Genomic DNA, 23,952 nt, shown 5'->3' on the forward strand with positions numbered 1-23,952 from the left:
AGCAAAAGCAACCAAGGGCCCTAGTAGAGTTGCATGGCATGGATGGGTCATTTGTGTCCTCTGAATTTGCATAACTGAAGTGCAGGCCAAATTCTCAGCTTGGTATTCATTTTGCTGGGTAAGTAGGGCCCAGCTGACAAACAGAGTTTGGAAGCTTCCAAGTTACTAAGGCAAAACACTGGGGCAAGAAGCCACATAACACAGGGCTTATGTGAGCTCAAGTCCCTCCCTACCTTTATGGATTTGTATTCCAGCTTCCTCTCTTTGAGGATGTTAATGTTGAAAAGGTCTTTTTGTTGTTCTTCTTCTTCTTTAAATGAAGGTTGGATGTATTAAAATATGTAAAGCAATCAGAATATTAGACAATTCATTTTAGCTTCACGTACATGCATGCATGTACACACACACATTCCAGCCCAAACCATTTAAACATTCTTAGTGTCCTTCCAGATTTTCAAAAAAGGAGTAAGCCTTATGTGATAGGCTCTGTGTAAGAGCTTAACTTGCTTACCCCTAATTCTCAACTAATCATACCAGCCACAGTTTCCCATTCTGCCCTCTCTCCAGGGCTGCCTCATACTATGTTAGTTAGAAATAACACAAAAAATATGGTATTTCTCCACCTTAGAGTCTTTCTTTTTCTTTCCATGTCCCTGGACATGGAGTGTTCATTAGAGTTTGGCACCTCTAACTTGCTGGGCATATTTGTTTATTAGAGCTGGTATTTATTAAGCACTTGCTATATGCTAGGTGCTGTGTTAAATACTCTAAATAAATTTATAATATGAGTAGTATTGTGTCCATTTTACCTATGGAGAAACCAAGATCCAAATTAAGAAATCTATCAAGGGTCACACATCTGGAAAATGGTAGAGTGTGAGCTCAAGTTTATGCTGGCGTGGCTCCAAATCCTGTACTCATCCTTATAAACCACATTCCAGGTAGCTTTGTTTTGTTCACTGGCGAAAGATTGAAGTGTCAACCCAAGCCAACAATCTTGTAAATACAATCTATGGTTCACATGGAAAATAAGTAAATAAAATGTATGTGTGAATGTGTCTTAGTCCATTCTGTGTTGCCATAATAGAATACCACAGACGGAGTAATTTATAAAGAAAAGTAATTTATTTCTCACAGTTCTGGAGGCTGGGAAGTTCAAGGTCAAAGCACCTGCATCTGGCAAGGGCCTTCTTGCTGAGTCATAACATGATGGAAGGCTTCACATAGTGAAAGAGCATGAGAGAGAGCAAGACGGATGGGGGTCAAACTCATTATTTTATCAGGAACCCGTTCCCGTGATGACTAACCCATTCCCAAGATAACAGCATTCATCCATTCATGAGAGGAGAGCGCTCATGACTTAATCACCTCTTAAATGTCCTGCCTCTCAATACTGTTGAGTTGGGGATTAGGTTTCCAACACATGAACTGCGGGTGACACATTTAAACAATAATAATATGGATATAGCCCACGGCCACTACTGGAGAAACAATTCAAAGTCTACGTGTGTAGATCTGAGTTCTAGAGTGAGACCAGCAGCACGTCCCTCTTTCTGTAAAAACTTGGGCCTTAGAAAGAGTGTGGATCCCCAAGGTACAGGCAAACCAAAAGCAAGCTTTGGGGATGCGTCTTGTCCTCTCTGGACTTAGGAAGAAAGAAGAAAAAATTTAGCAGCTGGGGGTAAAGGGTTAGGTTTCTCACCCCCAGGCTAATAGTGCAATAGCAGTACCTGCACATGGTGGAATGGGAGAAGGAGTTGTTCCAGCACCCTGTGGGTCCCCAAGGAAACTGAGAAGACCCCATCAGTCCTCATGTTGTCAGAGGAGTAGCTCTTCTTTCAGCAAGTCTGAGCAGGTACAACAGCAGTCGTAGGTTCAGAATCTGTGCTCTATTGCTCCAGGCTGCCCTGGGAAGACCTCTATTATGGGGTAGCTAGTATTTCTCTGACTTTCATCAAGACCAGTTAGGTATTTAAGGTCTTGGATTCCCAGGCACAAATCACATACCTATCTTTTAAAAATATATAGTTAAAAGCCAATCTCATCTTTTTATCTCAAACATATAATTGACACTTAAATTCAAGTTGTGTCATAATCGGATTGCATCAGACAGCTTTGTAAATAGCCTTAAAAGTTTTAACTAATTTGGAGAGCAATCTAATGACAAAGGTAAGGCAAGTAGCATTATAGAATGGTTTCTGTTTGGTGGAGCTTAAGCCATAAAGGATATTTTTCCCAGGAACCAGGAACCCTACTAACTCCAAGCCACTTTTAGTGATAAATTAACCACCTCATCTTTGTATGTAAAGTATGACATATATCTACTTTTATTTATATTTGATTGGAACCAATGGAATCAGATATTATCTAGCTTACTATCCACTGGCACTGTTCAGGGATCACCTTGAAATATTTGTAGCAAGTAAAAGTTCAAGAGTGTGGGCCCAGGTATAAGAAACACAATATTATTTCCCTTTACTTTGCTTCTATTATGCAGAAAAACAATCTGTCAATTTGTGGTTCCCAACTTCCTCCTAGGATTGTATCTAGGATTGTTACTGTTTCTGTCATGTACATATAATGCAGGGCACATGGTAAGTCTTCGATAAATGGTTTCTGTGAAAGAAAAAATAAAATTGAGTTCACATCATGATAGCCTTCTTGCTCTCCTTGTCAAATAGGAAGTGAGGGAGTATTATAAGACATAGGTCATATTTACAAAAATAAGGTTAAATTAAACTTTTTTGGAAACTATTTTCAGGATTGCATAATCCCTTGAAGTAATAAGTACTCTCAGATATCACAAAACCATGACTAGGACACGCCAATCTCATACAAGGAAGCCCTTCTCAGTGAAAGGCAAGGAATACTGGCCCAACGTGTTGAACAAACATTGCCTGATACGAAGTCACAGCTTGTCATCCCACCTCCAGTCACTGCTTGGCTCCACAACAAATGTCAATAGCTTTGTTATAAGAAAGCTGAGAGCAATAAGATTTTAGATAAATATGTTCAAATATTAAACCTAAATGTATTATTTAATAGTGATACGCTAGTTTGCAATTATCCATGCTAATAGGGAAATAGTTTGCCAAATAATATTCAGATACAATTGAAAAAAGCCTTATTTTAGTTGTTTGTTATTACCTCCTTCCCTTCAAACATTTGTAAGTGCTACTAACAAGGAAAAAAATTAACAAATTTTGACTTTTACCTCCATCTCCTTCTTTTCTCCTCTGATGAAAATGTTCACAAGCAATAAAACAGATACACACTTAAAAGAAAATAAGAGGCAAGAAGCAGAAAACATGAGGAGCCAGACTAGATTCCTAGACCCAGAAAAAGGCAACACTGGCAATGATAGCAACGTGTCATAACTGGCCAATTCACTCACAGAGAAAAGAGAACATGGCACTAGAAGCTCAGTGATGCTAAAATTTTAGGAAGCAGCTGTTTTTACTCTATCCTTTATATTTTGATCCATGGAGGGCGCTCGCACTGGCTCTCTCTCTCTCTCTCTCTCTCCCTCCCTCCCTCCCTCCTCCTGAGGGTTTCTTGGTAGCTAAACTTTGCATTAATGGTTCTCCTTATTTTTCATAATAATAGCCCAGCTGAGCAGGAAAGAAAATCCAACCATAGTTGCTTTTCTAACAGTGTCAATGGTCTCAATCTTTAACCAGCTGTTTGTGGTTCTTATGGAGCAGTGAATTAAACCAATACCTGTGGGACTTGACCCATTTCCCATTACCATTTGAGGGAAGTTTTCTACCATTTCTTCTTTTCACGAACACAGCCTCTTATATAGCCAGTTTCCCTGACCAGAAAGCATTTCTTTATCCCCTCTTAGCCTGGATTTTCATCTGTACTGATTCTGACAAGGATTTTCAATTTACTAAATAAAACATTTCCAAAATATTCACTGAAAAGAGGAAGATAGTCTGTTAAAGGGAACTCACAAAACCACGGGACTCATGGGACAAGTCACGAGTGGCATCTTGAGCTTTCTTGGGCCCCAGGTCATTTCAGTCGCTAAGGCTGATGCATAAGATGCAGAGAGAAATACGGGCCATGTGATAAACTAAAAAGCAAAACTAGTGATCCATGTAATATGGCTCATGCTTTACAATGGAATGAAACTCACAGGCCCTTTAAGTTGGAAACATCTGATGAGACATTGCTTCTAGGTGTTTTGTGGATTTTAGAATTCTGAAAGTGTGTGGCAAGTGTGTGTGTGACCTTAAGCTATACGTGTCTCGTTTGTGATGACTTATTCTAAAAATGCAGGGCCTTTATGTTTGAAAAGTAAGTGCAGCTAGAGGCTTAAAAAAGCAAAGGCCATTATTTTATGTAACTTCTTTTTAAGAACATGTGAAGGGGGCTATTTGGAGAATACAGTCTGAGCAATCCTAATGACTCAGTTGTGCCGATTTAAACTACGTAAGTTTTCAAAGTTTGTATTTCCTATTTTTAAACATTTTTCTGCATTTAACTTCAATTATTACTTGTAATATGTATCTGCATGCTAAAAAACCCAGCACTTTAAGAAGTCAAACAATGTTTACAGCACTCAGAAGACTCTCTAAAGTATCCCATTGGTTTGTTTTTCAAACACAATAAATTTATATAATTACTGGGGTGTATGTTGATATGCAAATAACATATCTTCCTACTAAACATGCATTTGTCGGCCGGGCGCAGTGGCTCAAGCTTGTAATCCCAGCACTTTGGGAGGCCGAGGCGGGCGGATCACGAGGTCAGGAGATCGAGACCACGGTGAAACCACGTCTCTACTAAAAATACAAAAAATCAGCCGGGCGTGGTGGCGGGCGCCTGTAGTCCCAGCTACTCCGAGAGGCTGAGGCAGGAGAATGGCGTGAACCCGGGAGGCGGAGCTTGCAGTGAGCCGAGATTGCGCCACTGCACTCCAGCCTGGGCGACAGAGCGAGACTCGGTCTCAAAAAAAAAAAAAAAAAAAAAGAAAAAAAAACCATGCATTTGTTTCTCTAAATTTTATACCTGAACATAGGACCCGGAAAGCAAATGACTCAGTTTCATCTTTTAGATATTCCTGCCTGGTACCAGTGTTACTGTTGGATAAATGTTTACTGACTGCTGAAACTAAAGCCAGCATTGCAGATGTGTGTCACTCTAGGAGATCTGTTTTTGCATATTGCTTTCACTTAAAGAGAACACTATTCCTTCAAGCAGGTAAAGAAGTTATTCTCTTTCCCGTGATTATTTCACAGTTACAGTCAGGTAGGTTGTCTTGCTTTAAGCTGTGTTTCAATGAATTTTTAAACCGTTTCTCTCCTCCCTGGCTTTCAATGCCTTAAACTAGTGACAGGCCCAGTGGGGAAGAAATCTGGGGACAAACTACACTAATGGATGACTGCATGCCTTTACTTTAAGTGCTGAAATAAATAAATGACTTCAAAGAGAATACAGACAGGGAGGAAAAGGATAGGGCAGGAAAAGAGAAGGAAATGGGGGTAAAGGGCATAGGGAAATGTGAGTGAGTGGCACATGGCTCCTGACATGGAACTAGCGTACTCCATCTAATCCAAAAAAGTTCATAAAGCACTTTCACATGCATCATTCCACAGTTATTAGATGAAGTATAGAATATCTTGATCTCAGAGATGAGAAAGGGGATTCAGAGAGGTTGAATATCTGCCCAAGGTCACACAGCTAGTATGCAAGTAGTAGAGCTGGCACATAACCTTCAACATCATCATTGTCATCATCACTGTCATCATCTTCACGCCAGATCATCATGTTTTCCTCGGAGCATATGGCCAACCCCTATACCACCCATTTGCCCAGTGTTTGCAGACACCACAATTAAACAAATATATTTAAGTGCTGCTTAATAAAGGGTGAAAGTTATTGAGGGGAAGGAGAAACTTTGTAAATATAGGGCAAAATGTCATTGTTTTCTGAACTATAAATTGTTTATATGAGCCACAAGCTCTGATGGATAAGGCACTAACATTTTGAAATCTCTCACAATGTGTATGTAGATTGTCATTATATAAAATAACAACAATAAAAATGATGTAGCATTACAGTGTGTAAGGCCCCATTTATGTCCTTTGCATTCTATGAGGAAAGAACTATGACTATCTTTGTTTTACAGATGAGGAAACTGGGGCACATAAATTTCAGTTATTTGCACAGAGTTATACAGCTGTTAAGCAGTAACATCTGAAAGCATCCTGGCTCTGAGTTCTCTCTGAACTATATAATTTTATGTATTACTTTCAAAAGAAAGTAATTCTAGGTGATTATATTATCAGCTCAATCATTTTAAGTACCTGTATCTATGTTATTATAAATTCATTCCATTCTACACTATATTCTTGACATTTTTAATTGGTAATTCTTGACAGGGAAACCATTTCCTTTATGATACTTAAAATATTTGTTGTATACATTTTTTTCAATCATTGAAGTAAATAATAACCCTGGTGTAAAAAAGAAACTAAAACATTATATAAATACATAAAAGAGACAGTTACAGTTCTTTGTAAATTTAGCTCCCTTCCACCACCATAATTACCATTCACATCATCAACTCACTTTAAACCATCGCAGTTATAATTAACTCACTTAAATCCTAAACTTTCAGCAATGCACATTTACAGTTCTCAGCTAATTGTATCCACTTAAAGCTTTTCCAGCAATGACAGCAGGTAGGCAACCCCAGATAAATGCAGACTGTATGATGAGCATTTCACCAAAGCTTATTTATCCTCAGCCATCGGCCTGCCCAGAGGTCCCCTTCTGGGGTCCGGGTCAAAATCACCACAGCTGTGCCAGGTAACTTCTGGTGGTGGCTTCGACTATACTGAGAGGAGAGGAAAAGCAGGCCAACTGAGAGGAGCTACGTGGAGCAAGGAGAAAGGAGAGGGAGAAAGGAACACAGCAGGCGGACCAAGAGACAATGCTTTCATGATCTTCAAAGCAAATTGAGAAATCCATTTTCTCTTCGTTGCTGGGAAACTGGCTCCAAAGACAATTCTAGAGGAGAGACTCCCAAAATATTTGGGTGAGGTTAAATTCATCCAAAACATACTAATTATCACCGACTATATGCCAGGTACTGTGTTAGCTACTAGGGACAGAAAGATGAGCCAGCTAGATGTATTTGCTGACTTGTGGTGCTTACAATACAACAGGGAAGACAGCTATTGAATAGTCACAAAATATAATGTAAAATTGAAACTGGCATCATTGTTAAGAAGGAAAGTGATGCAGTGATATTTTGAAAAGGATCTCATGTGGATGACTAAGTTGCTGTGTGCTGTGGGTAGGGGGGAAAGTCACCCATTATTTTCAAGACAAACTTCATTCAATCCTTTACATGACTCAGTAAACAAAATAGAGAGTGGTGCTCTTGTTATGCATGCTGTCCAGTTGCAGAAAACACACCAGACCTGTGAAAGACTTGATTTTATAGATTCCAGGCCAAAAGCAATGCTGGATACCTTTGAATTTGCCCGCTTTTCAGCTGTCTTTTTGATATTGATAAATAGCAATTCAGAGAGGGATCAAAGGGTGGAAAATGCATGGCAAATGAGATTTGGATCAGGCAGTTTAAAAGGCTGATATGTTTTGCATAACATCAAAGATCAAAATTACACTTCTGGCACTGAAATGACAGTTCAAGGAAGTAGTTGCTGCTAGAAAAACAAAAGGACTAACAATCTGACTTCCAGGGCTTAGATCTCATAGAGGAAAATTTATGGAAAGGAAGACAGCAAAATAGCCAGCAGATTAGCTTCCCAAAACAGCATCAAGGGATGTTATCTGTCCCCTAAAGAAAAACCTTTTCAACAATAACTGTAAGAGTCTACCCATGACTGCTCACCTGATTTGCTATATGGAAAAATAAGATTAATGTATTAATAATTTTAAAAGATGATGATATGATATTCAAATAAGCCTGTGAATGATTAATTCACTGGCTGTTTACATTCACTTGAATTCACTACAGAGAGTTTTCAACTGTGCAGAATATAGGTTTTTCCATTTGTACTTTAATTGGCATTTGTAGGCATTTTGATTTTTAAAAGTTGGCATCAAGTTGTTGGATGGAACAATAGCCTGAAATTTCAAAATTTTCTATAGGAAAGTCTGCTTTTTCTTATGCCTGAGGTTTCTAAAACTTCACATCATTGGGTATTTTCTTAGAAGAGCTTCCACAGCTTTCCTTAGACTTTCACCTGGCGTCATGACCCAAAATAATGTAGAATCACAGACAATATCATGTATAACTTTTGGAACTTTTCTCAGAGATGTAATCTCTTGTATGTTTAAAGTTTTCTTTTTGCATAGGCATATAGAAGTACATTTTCCCGTGCTTGTATATGTATGTATATGCATACTAGAATGTTATAAATGTCTGAGTAACTGTGTATGTCTAGGTGGGTACATGCATCTACATACAGATATAAGCATGAATAAATTTAAAATAAATGTAGAAATGTATGTCTTATAAATTTTCTCACTACCAACAGGTACCCCCAATAATTGTAAACTCTTTGACAGTGGGAACTACCTTCCATTTGTCTACTATAAACATTTTGCCCAGCATACAGTAGGTGCTCAATAAAGTAATTGTTACAATAAAGTGAGTTACCCAGTACCCCCAGTCTAAAGCAATATATCCAAGGAAAAAAATGGAGTTCATTCATGACCCTTTGACTATGATATCAGAAATACATGAGAATCCAAGGTATATTGTTTGTTTTTGGAGGTTTTAACACTGAACTTTATTAAAATATATTTATAAAGATATAGTCTGGGCCTTTTTAAAAAATTTCTTTTACTCAACTATATAAGAAATATATTGAGAGGATTAGGAGGTCTGTCATACAGTTTTCACTCCACAGTCCAGCCATTGCTTTTCAATATAGAATTTTACACAAAGAGTTAGTAACAAATAGAAATCATTCACAAGATTTGACTGGGGAGTGGGAAGAAAGAAACCCTTAATGGGGAATATTTTCTGCAAAGAAAGATCTTTGCCCATATTTCAGAACATCCCCAGCCCTCTTCCTGGTTGCTTCCTCTTGCTTCTTCTGTTCTTTTCTCCTTCAACTGCTTCCCTCTTGTCTTTCCACCTTGGACTCCTTTTCATCATCTAGATACCCATGAACATTAGAAATAAAATGTAAACACATCCAACCTAGTATATTAAATTCATACCAAAGTTTTGAATTGAAAAAAAAAACTACAACTGCATACTTGGAAGAGAACTTAAATTTCTCATTTATTCTGCTCATTTAACAGATGAGAAGACTGAGTGTCAGGCATTACCAACCATTATTCAACTAAAGGAATAACAGCAGAAGTTTTAAAATAACCTAAAATGATTATTTTTCCATGATATTTGCATCAATGTGATAAATTAACCAACCACTAAGTGCTGATTGATCCTCTGATAATTATATAAGTTCTTACATGTGACAGATATAAGTTTGCTGGAGCTCAAGAAGAAAGAGATTGGCTGGGTGCAGTGGCTTATGCCTGTAATCTTAGCACTTTAGGAGGCCGAGGTGGGTGGCTCAGTTGAGCCCAAGAGTTCAAGACCAGCCTGGGCGATATGACAAAACCCTATCTCTACAAAAAATACACACACAAAAAAAATCAGCCAGGCTTGATGGCATGTGCTTGTAGTTCCTGCTGCTCAGGAGGCTGAGGTGGGAGGATTACCTGAGCTGAGCCCGGGAGGTCAAGACTGCAGTGAGCCATGATTATGCCACTGTACTCCAGCCTAAGCTTCCAAATGAGACCCCCATCTCAAAAAAAAAAAAGAATAGGAAGAAAGAATTTTAAAAAAGAATAAGCAGAAAGAAATCACAGGCTGAGTAGTCAGAGAAGATGGATTGGAGGCAGCAGGAGAGACTGAGAAGGCAACACTGTCAGCTTCGTAAGGGTAGGACCGTGCTTCTCACCTTCACTTACCAGAGTGAATAGCTCATTTTCCAGCATGCAGTGTACTTTCAATACATATTGATTGAATGAATAAGCAGAAAATGAGATTAAGCATGAAAAAACCAATATGATCTAAGTTACAGAGATGGGAATATGCATGATATTTAGGAGAATTAAAAATAAATCAGTCTAGCACAGACGGCTTGAATAAGAAGTAGTGGGAGGTAAGCTGGAAAAGTTGGTGCCCTTCTCTGAACTTCCCCAGCATCCTCAGCTCACTTCTATTACACCTTCACCACATTGCACTGTGAATGATGTTTTGCTTCTCTGTCTCCCCCTCCAAAAGGTGTAAACTCTGTTTTGAGGGCAAGAACCATGATCTCCATCATGGAGATCTCCATGATCTCAATTTATATTATCTTGCATAATGCTCACAAAGATGGCACACCTTGATGTCAGACTAAGCAGCCTGGTTGCCATCTTGAAGGCAATGGATAATCAATTAATATATTTGAGTGGGAGCCTAATGTTATCTAAATGATGAGGTTTGACATGTTAATGTCCTAGCACAGGTAAGAGTTGGGATGTGAAAATGGTAGTGGGAGTGAACAGAAATAGGCCTAGATATGCAAAAGATACTGCATGTAATCCCAGATACACATTGTAATGGACGCCATGCTCCAAAAAACACTAACATTCTTACTCTATTGATTCATTTCCAATTACCTACATTACAAAAATATCTTATCCACGTTGAGTACATAATAATCTTGGCTCTTACCTTTCACCATCTAGACCTTTTACTTCCCAGAGTACTGTTATCTAGGGCATATTTACACCATGTTCCATCATATCTTTAAAAAGTCTGATAATAAAAAGTCATCACAATTTTATTCAGAGGAAAAAAGAACCTTATGACTTAACCTTGTAATTTTCATTGATTCTGTCAACAAAAGCATCAACAAACAATAGGAAAACAGATCAAATCAGGTCACCAGACCTTATTTTAGAATGAGAAAACAATGTTCTCGCATTAACTCACCTTAAAATGTTGTTATAGAAATAAAAGCATGCTATTTTAAGACAGTAATTAGACACAGATCATGAATATCTAAAATTTTTAAAAAGAAACTTAACTAGAATGGGTTTTTAAGGATTTACACAATAACTTCTTTGCCCCAACAAGAAGCATTTCCATGGACACAACACTTGGTTCTAGAGCTGATCAAATATAAACACAGTTATCAAGGTTTAGGGAAGAAGTGATGTAAAACCATCAACTTTGCTTTATATATATTCTACTTACCAAGGATAACATGTTCTTAGTAAGTCTAGTCTTATCAAGTACTGAGAATAAACAGCCTTTCTAGGGAATCTATCTGTTAATAAGTCAATATTTACCAAGCATTTATGATGTGCCAGGGACTGAGTTAAACATGGCTTTATCCAATTATATTTAATCCATAGAACAACTAAATGAAGTAAGCATTATTACCCTCCATTTTATAGGTGAAAAATGAAGCAAATCAAGTGACTTGTCCAAGGTCATACCCTGTAGCCAATGGAAAAAACATGGAATAGTGAGAAAGGATATGAGCCTTAAGAATCCAAAAACCTGAGTTGAAATAATGGTTCTTCTCATTAACAGCAGTGGAAACTTGGATGATTCACTCACTCTCTGCATCTTGGCTTTTCATCTAAAACTTGCAGGCAGTATGTATAATAATTAGACTATGAACCCTGGAGCCAGACTGCCTGGGTCTGAACTCAAGTACTACCACTTACTGGCTTGTGATCTTAGACAAGCTACTTACCTCTATACTTTAATTTCCTTGCCTAAAAAATGTGGATGATGATGATGGTATTATTAAGAACTACCTCATAGGAGTGTTATATGGAGTATATGAATTAATAAAATGCTTACAACTATGCCTGGCACATAGTAAATATGTGTGTGTGTGTGTGTGTGTGTGTGTGTGTGTGTGTGTGTGTTGGCTAGTACAATAATTATGACCTACCCCCCAGGATTGTTACAAAAAACACAAAAGAAATATGTGAGACCACCAAGTTCATAGTAATATTCATTAAATATGAATCACAAAGGTTAACAGTTTAAAATTCAATGACAATGAGACCAAGAGATAACAAAAGACGTTAATAAAAGCTATGCTGCCGTCACCCTTTTATAGAAATTGTCAAATGTCTGTAGGCACATGGTTCTCAGTGAGACAATGCCCAAAAAAGCTGACTGAGCTTCTCCAGGCCATGGTAAGAAGTCTGCTTTTGTCAGTGGCACTGGTTTTTTTATTCTAAAGGCAGTGTCAGCTCACCCTCGCATTTGCACACAGAGTAGAAATGCTCAAAGTTTCACATAGGTATGGACAGACAACTACAAGCATCTGGTTCCTTCTGAGCCTCCAGGATCCAAATGTTGCCTCAATTGCAAAGACATTTCTGACACAAGGGAGAATTCGGCTCCAGAAAGCTTCTACAGGAGAATTAAGAATAGGATCCCCGCATCCTGGAGGTGGCATTTGTGTTCAGCCGCTATTAATAGAGGTTCAGAAAACTGGCTTAAGCAAATTACTGGTAAGAAATTCAAAAGCTAACCATCCAGGGCTGGTACTGGAGTGTCATTAAGTCATTAGGAGTTAATCTGTTCAGCCATTCTAAATGTAGAGAGAAACACTATGATTGTTGAGATCTGTTAATGAGAAGACCCCAGGCCCCAGATTCAACCACCTTCAGTCCTTAAATTTTGGTTTATTCACTTAGGTGAGGTTACAATAGTTCATGTCAAAATGGAGCTTTAAATCTCTCCTAAGTTTGTTCCACTAGGACAATTTCTTCCTATCGAGACCCTGAACATTCAATAAGAACAAGCTTGTATAATCAAGAGACCCGCCAGGACTTGTAGTTGACAGACTCCTCTTGCTGTAGCTCTTTGGAAGTTGGCTTAAATTTAGTAACAAAGCTTCAGTAGTGACCATGCTAGGGTCTAGGGTCTAGAATTTAATAGTGCAGTAAGAGTTCCATTTATTCATCACAAACTACTGTGTCCTGCGCTTTAGAAGCTTTAGTTCTAATATCTAATGCTTGCAACAACATTGTAAGGCAGGAAATCTTCATCCCATTTTTTAAATAAGTGAAGAAATTGAGACTCAGATTAAACGAGGTGTCCAAAATGACAATGCAAATAAAAGCTAAGATTATGATTCAAATCCAGTCATTATCTAGGTTGAGTAAACTGTGTGTGGGGAAGGTACAAACTTCTAGGCAGACTAGCAGTATGTCACTCTTTGCCTTCCCAGCTGGACCTCTGCTGTCAGAAAGCTAATCCCACCTCGGAATTCTCATTCATATCCTAACCTGAAGGGTGATATTGTATTGAACCCCTAACCTCAATAGGGAAGCCACCAGGTTCAGGAGGCCAAAGAAGAGACCCAGAGCTAGTAAACGAGACATGGGGTTTTATCAGAGGCTAACATATAGGGGAGAGGGTCCAGTGGCAACAGGCTGATCAGGAAAACTGCAACTGCCTGTAAACATCATGCAGTTTATAGCATTTTCACTCAACACCTCCCCCTAACGACCTCCACCTGGCATTCTTCATTTAACTGAAAACTCAGGGCTTCAATCTCCTGTATGGCGCATGTTCCATGGGATGGGATGGGGCTCAGATGTTTATCGTAGATAAGGGATGAATCTGCAGGTTGGCCACTCCCATATTCCCTAGATTAGAAAACATGTTCAGGTGCATCTGCCATACAGAGTAATTCTAAGTGTATGCTTAAATTATCGCTATCAGGTGCAGTTACCCTACAGGTGTGTATAGGGCCAGACCCAGTATGGTTGCAAGCATTTTGCTCATTTATTTTTTATTTGTTTGTGTTTATCTAACACAATATGCTTATGAAAGCAAGTCTGTTGGCACTAAATCCATATGCTTTCCTCAGCTCCAAATATTCCCCCAAATCAATCCATTTAGTTCATATTAAAACACAGACAAACCTTTAGTCAAGTGAGAAGTCTGCTAACTACAAAAAATCACTAATAGTATCGGGGTTTCGATGTCACCAAAGGAAGACCAACACTGGCCTCCCCAGAAGTTAAGGCAATTGAACCAGAGGTGGCTGCAGAAGCTGGTGGGGCTGAGCCAGGAACCCAGCCTGGCAAGAGTCTTGGGCCTTCCAAGCCTGCCTAGCTTCACACTGAACAATTACAAGCAACGGGAGTATGTTAGGGCTTGGACAAGTATCACCACTGAACAATTTGGTGAACAATTTGGTAGGAATAACAGGAAGCAACCAGATGTGAAGCCTTGACAATCCAATGGCAGGGAAGAAACAGGGTGATGGGCAGGGTCAGGAACCCCTCTGTGGTGGGAACAGTTTAAACAGATGATCTGTATAAAGAACAAAAGAGTCAGATGCTACAGAGAAAGCACTGTCCTGACATAGCAGCCTGAATCACTTTCCAAGGGTGAGTTGTGCCAATTGCACCATGTTGACAGATCACTCATGATTTGCCTTGGTACCACCATCCAGGGATGGACCTTGTGCTGGGTTGTTCTAAAGCCAATTTGATCAAGCTACAAACTACATTTTCCAAATTTCCTGCCCTGTATGCTTCCAGGTTACCATTGACTAAAAGAACTTGGGATTTGGGAGACAGAAATACAGTAGCATCTATTATTTTCCAAAGGTCTTTGCAGTCACATAGCATGACAGACTGATGCAGAGGTGCCTGTCTGCATCAGAGGATCCAGTTTGCTCACACTCTCCTCTGCTCCCTATCCAACTCTTCTTCATGACTGCTGGCACTACTGCTTAACAGAGGCCCCATGCCCACCACCAGAAGCCCAGCTACAGACCCACAGAGGAGGTAGCTACATAAAATCAACACCTCCCATAGATTTCCCCCATGAACTTTCCCTTTGTGTTCCCACTTCAGGAACAGGATGTCCTTGACTGCTCTGTACATCCTGTCTTGTCCACCTGCACCAGGGTTTCAGGAAGACTGATTACTCCTTTAATTCTGATCTCCAACTCCTTCTGGACCCTTGCTTCCCCAGCTCTTCCCACAATTGTGTAAGGTCTTTGATTCCATATACTCGTGGTAATTGTGCTTCCTCAACTAATAAAGTAATTTCTACTCTAAATGGGACCTTGTTCATCTAGGAAGTCGTGATTTCTCCTTTGGTCCAGGAAGCTCCCTTGTCTATCTTAGCATTCCTCCTATATCCATAGAGAGGAAGAGAAATGAAGAAGGCTGAAAAGAAGCTTAATTCCCTAAGCCAATGAGGTAGATAGTTTCTGGCCCTTCCTCTAGTATGCGCAGAACTCTCATGATAGCATGTCCTACGTTTATTTCACCTCCTCCTTTACCCAAAGAGCAATTGGGTCTCCTGAATCTTCAGTGCAGGATGAGCAAACTCTGCCTTAATTTGCTCTGGCAAGCAAGAAAAAGCATGGCACCAGCAAGTGGCATAATGGCAAAGGACAGTGTTAGAATAAGAAGGAAACACATAGTGTATTTTTCCAGATTTATGGCAAGTAACATTAATCCAATTAAGGCTAAGTTAAACAAAACTGGTAACTATTTCATTCAATTATCAAGTCCAATGATGAGTCCCATTTGAAGCACAGCTGGATCTGGAGGTCCTGTTTCTGACCATTTCCTGAAACTGTTTCTCTAAGAGAAGTGGCTTCATTCTCAAGCCAGCCATCTCCCAGTTGTAAAAAAAAAAAAAAAAAAAAAAAAAAAAAGAAAGACAAAGATGGTGTGGATATACATTCTACAAGTTAACTACAAAAAGGAAGAATTCAGCTAGCTTTGGCATAAATATACAAAGAATGACTTTGATCTGGGTTAGGTCCAGTTCCCGGAACATTCATCATGGCCAGCAGAAGTGGGATTATAACTGAGTCCATGTACTACATTTTCCAGAATAAGGCTATGCTTCCATAGCAAAGAGACTTTAAAAAATAATAACTCAATGGCTTCAAGAAAATAGAGGTATACTTCTCTTTCATGTTATAACCTGAGGTGATATTCCATAACAGTAAGGGCTCTGCTCCATGGAGTCATTCAGAAATCTAGGTTTCTTCTACTTTGTTTTCCTATCAGCCCCTAGTGTCCGTGTGATTGAACCTGGAGGAAAGCAAATTCATGCTCCAGCTTCTAGGAAAGAAAATAGAGCACCAACGAAGCATTTCTGTTGTCTTCAGGCCTCAGCCTAGAATTTGTATACATTACTTTTGCTCACTGTCCATTGGTCCAACCTTAGTCACATGGCCGATGCTAAATGCAAGGTAATTGGGAAAATATAGTCTAGCTCTGTGCCCAGGTAAAAAAAAAAAGGGAGTATGCAAATAACAGTCTCCACACCATGGACCCAACTCTGTGGCTAAGAAGAGGTGACAAATGTCACATCCAACCCATGTAGAATGAATTCCCCATGGAAAGGAGGATTCAGATACCAGAAAACAGGGAACAGATGACATTCAAGCAAAAATAACAGATGTCCTCTACAGATAAGTACAGAGTGGTACATTCAAGGACATGTTGAAGTCAAGCATGGTCAAAAGAGCAGGTCTCAGAATCAAGCACTCTCTAGCCAACCAGAGCAGTATTTCTGAGAGTGTGTGTTTCAGAACACCTCAGTAGTATGTAATGCAGGGGAGGAAAAATAATTTTATCTCTACCCTTCATAGTTGTTAGTTGGGATGGATCCCTGTAACAAAAGGCAGACTAATTAGAAAAATAAACAGAAGTTTAATAACACGTATACCTCATATATACCTGGGAGACAACCCAAAGAAATAAGTAAATCTCAAAGGCATGGTTTTGAGTTCAGGCTTAAATACCATCATCTGCTGAAACAAAGAAAGGAGGGTGTGGGAAAAGGGTAGTTACGGAGTGATGCCCAGGAAAAGCACAGTAAACAAAGGTGTATTAGTGTGTTCTTATGCTGCTAATGAAGACATACCCGAGACTGGGTAATTTATAAAGAAAAGAGGTTTAAGGGGCTCACAGTTCCACATGGCTGGAGAGACCTCACAATCATGGCGGAAGATGAAGGAAGAACAAAGGGACTTCTTACACAACAGTGGGCAAGGGAACTTGTGCAGGGGAACTCCCATTTATAAAACTATCAGATCTCATGAGACTTATTCACTACCATGAGAACAGCACAGGAAAGATCTGCCCCCATGGTGCAATTATCTCCCATGGGGTCCCTCCCATGACACATGGGAATTGTGGGAGCTACAATTCAAGATGAGATTTGGGTGGGGTCACAGCTAAACCATATCAAAGGGTAAGGGTAGTTATGCAGATTTAAGTCAGTGCCTTCATCATTGATGAGTCTCCAGCGATTTAGTCATCCTTTTCTTGGTAGAGATAGAGCGACATCCTTACTGATAGAGATTTCCTTTACAAATATAAATTTCCCTTATGAAAGGACAACTTCTACTCTGTTTTCAGAGCTTCCCCTGTGTCTGCAGTTTCTCAAATTAATGAGCTCAAAATAACCTTCATGCCAAACAAATATTTTGGGGTGGCATATTTTGGTCTCCTACAGTATCTTCATGCATATTTTTGACATATTTTTGGTCTCCTGCAGTAACTTAATGTTATTCTTTTAAAAGAGACTTGTGGTCAATTAAGCTTGGAAAACACAGGGTTAATCGAAATAAAGCAAGTCCTTTTGCTACAGTCGTTTTCAGTTTTTAACACAATAATCTCCAAGTTTGCAACTTGTGCCAAGCTCATGTAATGTCATTAAAGCATTAAGGCATTAAGACTATTGCCAGCAGAACAAGACTGCAAGAAAGTCTGCCCTGGAGCAAGAGACAGACAAGTTTCAGGGCTGCAAAGTGGTGGGCAGGGCCACCACTACTGGGCTGGGCTAGGACAGACACAGCAGGGTGATGACTGGAGCCAGCCACAGAGGTGAGGATGAGATCAGCTAAGCCACTGTCAACAGTGAGGGGCCAGAGACAGAATTCTGAGTGATACTTGAGCAGTGACGCAGTGGACGCCAATTCATAACAAAATTCCCTCTTAGGTTAAGCTTCACTGGTGAAAGATAAACTCTGGTCTCAAATCTCGTGAATCCCATTCTCTAAAACTGTGCTGTCCAATACAATGGCCACAAGCTACTGTCCACTGTGAGATTATTTAATAGGAAATCATTAAATGCTACTGATCATTTGCAATGAAGTTACTGCAGATTGACAAATTGAATTTATGTAAATGCATTAAAATTTAAAAAAACTGAAGCAGCGTAAAATATTTTTCTGTTAAACACAAATGTGTTTTGGTAGGTCTGCATTTCTCTTTAATCATTGAAAAATTAACATCTGAATTGAGTTGTGCCCTAAGTGTACAACACACACCAGATTTCAAAGACTTAATATAAAAAGAGTGTGAAATATCTCATTAATAATTTTTATATTGATCACATTCTGAAATAATATTTTGAATATGTCGGTTTCGGTAAAATTATTAAAATTAATTTATTGATTTATTTTAACATCTTTTTAATGTGGCTACCAGAAAATTTCAAGTTTCATGTGTGGTTCACATTACATTTATGTTGGACAGTGCTGCCTTGATCTTGTAAGATCAATTCCCCAAAGCAGGTCCTGTTTCCCCAAATCAGTGATGATGTCCTCAGATGCCCTCCAGATTCTTGTTACAAAGCAATCATAACTAATGAACAGACTTAAGGTAAAAGTTTAAAAAAAAAAAGAAAAAGAAAAAACAATTAGAAAATCCATTAATTTGCATATTTCTGAACTTGAATCATTTGTCTGAACCCATCCTTCCTTTGCCTGCCTCATACAAATTACTACCTGTCAACAAAAGGAAATGTGTTTGAACTTTAGAGGAATGCATAGAATTCCCATGCTGTGTCTTTTCTAATGATAAGACAAGATCAAACAAATTTTTACCCCAAAAAAAGACAGTTAAATCAAGATCTAAGAAACGTATTAAGTTAAAAAGTGATTGCCCTTCAAGCTAAATTTCCAAACAGCACTTTAATTCTTTTGTTGGATCCTATATTCAGACATCAGCCACATTTCAAAACAAAGAAATCAAGGAGATTGGAAGGGTCTATTCTGTGTTAACTTTGTGAGCCTGACATAGTAAAATCAACCAGTATATATTGAGAAATTGTTCTATGCCAACACTTAGGGACTTTCAGGGGTAAGCACCTCCCCCATGCTGATACCCATATTTGTACCCATGTTTGTAGGACATGACTCTTCTACTCCCTAACCCTGGCTGACAGGATGGGGGGGTCTGTATCTTACCAAAGCTGGACAATCAGAATCTCTTCTTGGAATTTAGAACTGGAACGCAGAAACTAGACTGCACTTAGTTTCTGATGAGTGTTTGAGTTAGGAGATCTGGAAATGCAGAGGCTGGGACCAACATGTGCGGGCCAGAGCACAGTAAGATAATCTACAGTAAGACCCAGGAAAAATAAAGTTGATGTACCAATAGGAGCAGAGCCAAGAGATCAACTCTTCTGAAAAAAACAAAGCAAGTAACTTTGGATTCAAATTTTCTGGGTCCTGGATCCAGTACCAAATGACATATCTCTATAATTACTACTCTACAGTTATTAGAGATACCTTCAGGCATTCAGTACATTCCCCACTGTTTTGTTTCTGACCTAAGCTGGTTTGAATGAGTTTCTGTTCTGACAACAAAGTGATTCCCCTCTTTATTCAGCCAGGCACTTGTACTCCTTGTCCATTATGAGATTATTTAATAAGAGATTAATAAATGAAGTTAATTACAAGGAATTAATGATAAAATATAGTACCCTGATAGAAAAGGGCTAAAGGCAGATTATCTAGAATGGATATTTTAAGTTAAACAAATATATGTGGTAGTCATAAATTCCTATTACTCTATTAGAAAGAGGAGATACCAAAAGCAAGAGGAAGAAAATAAAAGGGGAAAACAAGGCAGCTCCTGACTTTTAAGTTCTTTCCTTCAGCAGTGTCTACTCTTCCCCTTTTCGTTTTTACAAAATCCTCCAACAAAAGATAAGCTGGGTAAGGATCCAAAAAGTGAGAATGTACAAATTAGCAACTCATTTCTAAGCATCTTATAGGAACTCAACATTATATAAGGTTGTTGGGGAATCAGCAGAAAAAAAAGCATTGATCCTTATGTGCAGAGATCTACAACTACAATCTAGTTAACAAGATAACACCAGCACCAGAGTCATCACATGGACATAGAAAATTGAGGTGATTGCCTTATGCCTGAGTCCCAGAAAACATGGGTGTGCCCCATGGTTTTCAAGTATTCAAGAGAAATACATGCCACAAGCAGAATCAGATCCACAGCCAAATGGAATACATAGACTATCTTCTAGGGGGAGACAAACTCATAGTAAGGAAGGTAATACTGAGCATTAAGTCTGAAGAGCAAGTTAGAAAAAAGAGAAAGCATGTGTCTTTAGAGTACAATGATTTATAATCCGTTGGGTATATACCCAGTAATGGGATTGCTGGGTCAAATGATATTTCTGGTTCTAGATCCTTGAGGAATCACCACACTGTCTTCCACAATGGTTGAACTAATTTACACTCCCACCAACAGTGTAAAAGGGTTCCTATTTCTCCACATTCTCTCCAGTATCTGTTGTTTCCTGACTTTTTAATGATTGCCATTCTAACTGGCGTGAGATGGTATCTCATTGTGGTTTTGATTTGCATTTCTGTAATGACAAATGATGATGAGCTTTTTTTCATGTTTGTTGGCTGCATAAATGTCTTTTTTTTTGTATGTACATTTATTTTTACATTGTAGAGGAAATTACTACCTTTTTACAGCATATAAATGAACATAGGTATAAGCCAGCAAGAAGAAATAGCATATATCTAATGAAAAGAATCAGAATTTCTCAAACACAATAAGTACCTACATCCTACTTTTTGGGAACCAAATGGCAACTACATATATATAACAAAGTAAGTGCTGCTGTATCAGCGGTACCAAAAACACTTTCTTTGGGAATTGTAAATAAGTATCATCCAGCACAGAGATGGTAAATAAAAGAGCTGGAAGACCAAATAAATAGGGAAGTCACTCTACCCACTTTCCTGTTTCCATCTTTTAGGAATTCAAGTTTGTTCAAAATGTTGATATATAATCCTGTGTCTATGATCTCTTCAATAATTTTGGAATGGTAGTTTTAGACAAGTTTAAGGCTTAAGCTCCTTCTGAATTTCCCAAAGTGTTTTTGCACTCTTTTTCATATGGGCCTCCTCTTCAGGGGTCAGCTTTATCTTGATAAGGTCGGTAATACCCTTCTCTCCAAGGAAGGAATACTGAGGAATACTTCTTCATTTATTCCATAGAGGCCCTTAATTATGGTGGAAACTGGATGTGTTCTCCTAAGATTCTACAAAATGCTTTCTGTTAAATCAGCTACAGATAGGCCAATGGTCCACGAAGTAGAACTTTTCATTTTAATAATCTCATAGGCACTAGCAATCACTTCTTTGTGGACATTTTTCCATTGCTCCGGATCTGTATCAGTTCCTGTATCAGAGTTCAGATCCTTCAAAAGGACACCAGCTATGTTAACTCCACTCCACACAGGAACACTTGAGTCTCCATGCTCTCTGAGGATCCATCCACGGCAGCTTTCAGAGTGGATACCAAGCTTTTGTCCAATGAAGAATTGAAAACGGACAGTATCCAGATTACAGCCGCTTCCAATAACACGGTTTTTGGGAAATGAGCTCAACTTCCAGGCTACTTAAGTTACGATATCTACTGGATTGGAAACAATAATTAGTTTGCAGAGGGGGCTGTGCTGGACAACACTGGAAATCATTAACTTGAAGATGGCCACATTTCGCTGGACTAAATTAAGGCACATTTCTCCCTTTTCTTGGCGTGCACCTGCTGTGATAATCACTAGATTGGTGTTTGCTGTGACAAGGTAATCTTTGCTACAAACAATATTTGGCATTTTCATGAAAGGGCTGCCATGTTAAAGATCCACTGTCTCACCTTTCAGTTTGCCTTCATCAAGATTCACAAAGGCAAGTTAATCACTCAAGCCTTTTAATAAGATGCTGATAGCGCAGGCCATGCCCACTGATCCAGTTCCTATGATGGAGACCTTTCTGTGATGAAAGGGCTCCCCGGAAGTGAGGCGCTCAATAAGCTCAATCTTCACAGTCGCCATCTTGCTCACGGGGGTGAAGAGCCAGGTGCCCTTAAGCATCATGCACGCTGCCTGACGGGGACACAGGGCCATCCCCAGGCACAGAAAATTCGCTCCCGCCGAGTTCACTCTCTGGCTGGCCCACACAACAGGCACAGTCCGACTCATAGCTGGCTCACTCAAGAAGTGGAGGGAGAGAATGGAAAAAAGCTGCTGACCAGAACGTCGAGACGCCAAGAGAGCCGTTGGCAGCACCTTCAGCCCTCTATGGCGGGTGCGCACGACCTGCCCCCTGGCCCTCTACTGCGGCTGCGCGGGCTTTGCCAGCGCCTCCAACGCGTGCTTTCCGTGGGTGCTCAGACTAAGGCAGTGAAGGGCTGCTTCTCTAGCAAGTGATTTCTGGAATTAGTTTTACAAAGAGTATTCTCATCAATAGTTGACATGCTTAAGAGGCTAACCTAGATCCCTGGAATTACTAGTTTTCTATTTTTAGTATGAATGTCAAGGAAAAATGCTTCTATTAACTACAGATGAAAATCAGGTTACATCTTCTGAACTGTAACCCTGCCGGGAAGGATAGGGCACTGTGCTTTGCGTACTGGTGGCTGCCTGCACCCTCTCCCGGTGTCCCAGAAGTGGGTTCCTGCCTTCTGGTGTATGGCGCTGGAGGCCTATTTATAAAGGATCCCACTGCCTTGGTGCCATTCCTGGCCAGGACCCACACTGGGACAGTCAGCAGGAGCTTGAGCGGGGTAGGGGCCGGCTGGGAGTCACTCCAGCACGAAAAACTCACCAGGTGGGAATGCTACTCCTTTCTCATGCCGTAGGAAAGCCTTTGATTGTGGGTCCTGAAGAAAAACGACTTCTCGGGGAGAAAGTTGGTGATGTAGCCTTCAATTAAAATGAGGATATCTCTTACATGTCACTGTGAACTCCTAAAGCTTTCCAGACTGAGAAGCTAATCACACCAACCCCACACCATGCATACAGTGAGCCCCAGCCCAGAGCTCGAGAGGCAAGGGAAGACCCGCTTTCCGGTAATGCAATCGTGGCCATACTTCCCTTATTGAACTATTCAGGACTTTTCTTTTTAGCCAATGATAATGTAATAAATCCAGCTAGCATTCCTGCTGCAGCAACAGTACCAAGAAAAATTCCACGTTTAACCAGGAAAAGCCGGTCATCCGTGGACCCCAGAGCCTCCAGCAGAGAGGCTGGCTGCCCCGCCCCAGAGCCCGCTGTCTCTCTGTTTAGGTCGCCTCTACTGTCTTCTTTGGAGAATTGTCTGTTCATATGCTTTGCCCACTTTTTGATGGGATTGTTTTTTTCTTGTAAATTTGCTTAAGTTCTTTGTAGATTCTGGATAGTATGTTTATTGCAGCACTATTCACAGTAGAAAAGACTTGGAACCAACCCAAATGCCCATCAGTAATAGACTGGATAAAGGAAATGTGCCACATATACACCATGGAATACTATGCAGCCATAAAAAAGGATGAGTTCATGTCCTTTGCAGGACGCGGTTGAAGCTGGAAACCATCATTCTCATCAAACTAACCCAGAAACAGAAAACCAAACACCACATGTTCTCACTCATAAGTGGGAGCTGAACAATGAGAACACATGGACACAGGGAGGGGAACATCACACACCAGGGCCTGTCAGAGGGTGAGGGGAAAAGGGAGGGATAGCATTAGGAGAAATACCTAATGTAGATGACGGGTTGATGGGTGCAGTAAACCACCATGGCAGGTATATACCTATGTAACAAAGCTGCACATTCTGCACTTGTATCCCAGAACTTA

At 39.7% G+C, this 23,952-nt stretch overlaps 1 long non-coding RNA gene and 1 pseudogene across 1 annotated transcript in view; one reads left to right on the forward strand and one right to left on the reverse strand.

The window, feature by feature from the left end:
• Positions 1–11,750, forward strand: part of LOC134733040 (uncharacterized) — a 133,059-nt gene extending 121,309 nt beyond the window's left edge. Inside the window, exon 3 of the long non-coding RNA XR_010116614.1 lies at positions 11,449–11,750. This is a non-coding gene — a long non-coding RNA (uncharacterized lncRNA). The remainder of the gene's footprint in view (positions 1–11,448) is intronic.
• On the reverse strand, positions 1,104–22,402 carry LOC129466345 (L-lactate dehydrogenase A-like 6B; annotated as a pseudogene).
• Between the last annotated feature and the right edge of the window lie 1,550 nt (positions 22,403–23,952).

Source organism: Symphalangus syndactylus, chromosome 17, assembly GCF_028878055.3.
Source record: "Symphalangus syndactylus isolate Jambi chromosome 17, NHGRI_mSymSyn1-v2.1_pri, whole genome shotgun sequence".
In the NCBI taxonomy this organism is placed as follows: Eukaryota; Metazoa; Chordata; class Mammalia; order Primates; family Hylobatidae; genus Symphalangus; species Symphalangus syndactylus.